The sequence below is a fragment of the Cupressus sempervirens genome, chromosome 1 (assembly GCF_028749045.1).
Source record: "Cupressus sempervirens isolate cs-2001-9-10 chromosome 1, ASM2874904v1, whole genome shotgun sequence".
In the NCBI taxonomy this organism is placed as follows: Eukaryota; Viridiplantae; Streptophyta; class Pinopsida; order Cupressales; family Cupressaceae; genus Cupressus; species Cupressus sempervirens.
The window spans coordinates 572,793,580-572,797,369 of NC_143118.1; the positions used below are offsets into that span (position 1 = coordinate 572,793,580).

Below are 3,790 nucleotides of genomic sequence, written 5' to 3' on the forward strand. Positions count from 1 at the left end.
CAGGGCTTATCTTGGAGCTCATGCGAAGTATGGATGCGATTCCAGCTCCTACAGAACTATTTTATAGAGACCTACAATAACATCTCTCCCTTTTTGGAGATCACACACTATTTTCATTTTATGACACCATCTTGGGTGATGCTGAAACTTGCATTGTTGGCTAGTACAAAGTTGCCAACTGCCAAATATCTCTCATCTTTTATCGTGGGATCAAACTGTCTACTCCATTAGCTTCGAGTGGTCGGGTAAACCCTAGCCCCAATCTCTTCTTGTCCCCTTTAGTGCTCAAACGTTCTCAGGCATGCTAAACCAGAATGTCCCTAAGGGTCACTAAATGCCACAGGGCTGCAATCTTTGATGGGGCATATCTCAGAGCTCATGTGAGATATGGATGAGATTCTAATTCCTATAGGACAGTGTTGCAGAGACCTACAATAACCTCTCTCACTTTTTGGAGATCACATTCCATTTTCATTCTACAATGCCATCTCGGGTGATGCTGAAACACTAATACATTAGGGGTCAATTTGCGATGGCAAGAAAAGGTAATGTGTTTTTGGCTTTTTTTTTCAATTTTATCCTGATGCCATCACAATTACGACAGAAGGCATTGCAATTGCGATGCCAGCGGGATATAAGAGGAAAAAAAACCAAAAACCCTCATTTGAAAGAAATCGCACGACACAGGGTTCTTCAGAAAGGAAAGGCACGCAAGAGATCACTTCAGCAGCATTGAGAGGGTCATTGAGGCAAACTCGAGGCATTGAGAGGGCCGGGAAGAGACCTGGATTGGCTAACTCGACGGATTGGGAGGGGCAGAGACCTGAATCAGCTAACTTGACGCATTGAGTTTGTTTGACCAACTATATTGTATGGGGATCTCTACGGTGAAAGGTCCAAGGGCAACATTCAGAGGAGCATGATGGCAAGGTGCAAAAAAAACAAACCCATTACTCCTTTGTTCTCCAATCATTATTATTAATATATATGTGAAGTAGAAAATGGGAGGAGACACAACCATACCAGATGTAAATTATCTCCTGGCCACCAAAAATGCGGTGTTAGATACACAATTGGAAACCATTGACTATAGTCAATTTTATTATACCACAGATGTGCTATAATACCATAGACCCAAATGTACATTTGACCATCGCCGACCATTTTGTGTTTTCAAAAATTGTTTGCATTGAACAACACAATCGTAGTAGTTTGATGTAATGTGACCATTTCCAGTCATTTACTATTTTTAAAATAGATTATATTAACCTTACGATGGCCCAAAATATGACTCCTACATGTTTCTCCAGATAAGCCTCACAATATCTGCAATTAAAATTGGTGAGAATTTTGTATTGTTGTTTGTTGCACAATTGGCAAGCATTAGATAGAACAAACTCTGTTGTACCATCAGACATAATATAATAATATAACCTGATGTACATGTGACCATTTCCAATCATCTTTTAGTTTGAAGACCGTTTGTATTGACAACATTCTAATGGCTTGAAAATAAGATAACTTTGTGTTTTTTCATAAAAGCCTTGCAAAATCTATTTGGGTCATTGCAACACAAATAGAATGTTTGTAAATTTTGAATGATAAATGCATGTTTGTGACATGGCACCTGCATAGTTTTAATATTACAAAATTTAAGTGAGCTTTCATGGAAAATGAGAATAAAGAACAAATGTTCAGAGACTTGGCATCCATCAGATTGATCAGGGACCAAGCCTATTATTTACAGGGCTCTTACTTGTAATTAGTACAAAACAACATTAAAGCTCCCCCTTTGGAATAAAAGCTTCGGTGGAGAGGCTTTTCTCATTGCAAGGACAGTGTTGAAACAATATTCAGTGATATCTAAAAAATCAATGATGAAATTGATTTGTCATAGTTCAATAGAGAGAGGCTTCTTTAAGGAACATGTTTCTAACATGTGTGTTGGATACATTACGATTAAAGTCGATGTAGATGCAATGTGAATTGTCTATAGACACCAATATCTCTCACTAGATCCTTGAACTATGGCCCAAATTGCAATTTCAACATACTTCCTAATTTCATTCACTTCTAATCCTCAGTGTGAATCTGTTCAATGCAAAACATGTTCAAGCCATCAGTCAAAATTTCAATCTGTTCTACTGCTAACTACTTTTCATCACACACTTACTATGGATTCTAAAGCCACTTTTTCAATCCTGAAAATGATCTATGGCATATTTTTCAAGAAAAATTAATCCAAAGAAAATCATATCTTACAGGTCGGTGTTTTAATTCACAATGGCTCCTGGTAGTTATTTCATCCAAAATTTCAGCATCATCAACATTCTCATTCATGCCTTTCAATATATCTGTACCATCAAGATGCCGCTCCTGTATATTTTAGTGAAGAGAAACCAAAGTATAAGTACTTACAAGAGAATCCAATACTGGAGACAAAAACAAGAAAAGGAAGTAAAGGATTGTACTGATGTAAGATTCTAAGAGTTAAGACAATTACACTAAAATTGAAACTCTGGCGATGAGTAAGGGCTTCACTCTCTTCATATTCAGCTGCCTCTAATTCACTTAGGTACTGAAGCTCAAATAGCTTTGGAAGAATATACTGTCTGATTGAAATAAGCAAAAAGAAAGGAAGAGGGAAGAGTATCCCTGCTATTAGTATCTTTGTAATACCAAAGCATAACAATAAGTAAACAAATTGTAACAATGTAAATTTAGCAATAGTCTTGAATGGTACTATTTCAAGAAACAAAGCATGTACATCCTCAAGTACTCTGCAAAGAAGTCATTTCAAAGAGTTTAATTTTTCATAACCATTTATTATGTTAAATGAAAAGCACATAAAATTTTAGATTTAAAAATTGATGAATTTTAATCTTATTTCAGGCAAACCTTTCATGAGTTAGCATGTTAAAACAAATAGTAAGAAGCCAAAGGAATGAACAAAACCAAAGAAAAATGAACTAAAGATGTTTAAGACTCACTTATATCTCCATGATGGTGCAATGAATAATACAAGGAACCTCTCCCAAAATTGATTACCAGGTAAACTCTCTATTGCCATGTAAGCAAAATAGCCCCACAATACTGATGTAGGGATCTTTTTTATAACAGGCATGACACCAACATAGGCAACCACAAGAATGGACTACATCAAATTGCTCATCTGTTGTTCTTTGACTCTAACTGGAAGTAATTCATCGACATGTTTTTCAGGATCAAAAGCATGCCCATTCATTTTAGTGTCCAAATGTTTGAGCTCCTTCAAGTCTTTTAACGAATGCAGAGCAAAAGAGGCAAACAAGAGGCCTTTCAGTAGACATGACAGGGTAAACAATTGTTCTATTAAGATATGGCATATATCTATGAATATAGATTACAATAACATCAGGTTCTAGTTTAAACGTCATAAGACATTATGGTCTTGACAACAATATGGAAATCTACATTTGACCAAATAAAATTGCAAAATATCAACCTTTATGAGATAAATTCATTTTGGTAATTGTATTCTAGTTCACTAGGCTCAAGCTATTTGCAATTTATCTTCCCATGTCCTGCAGATGGTCATGCATTCTCATTATAACTGTTAATGTTTATCATGAATGCCCTTTCATTTCTTGAACAAGACACTTGTTTTTAAGTGTTTCCATTGCATGCCGAGAGCTACATGTTGATGCCTCCCATACTTCCATGGCAGTGTGCTTGGATTTGTCAACAAAAAGACATGCGAAATTCATGAAAATTTGTTGTTCCTCATAGTCCAATCCATCAAAGCTTTTTT

General features: G+C 36.0%; 1 long non-coding RNA gene across 1 annotated transcript; it reads right to left on the reverse strand.

The window, feature by feature from the left end:
• Window positions 1-1,565: 1,565 nt before the first annotated feature.
• Window positions 1,566-2,354, reverse strand: LOC149578709 (uncharacterized). Its single transcript, XR_016356990.1, has 2 exons — window positions 2,263-2,354; window positions 1,566-2,091 (listed from the first exon to the last, which is right to left on the reverse strand). It is a non-coding gene; the product is annotated as an uncharacterized LOC149578709 (long non-coding RNA).
• Window positions 2,355-3,790: the final 1,436 nt, after the last annotated feature.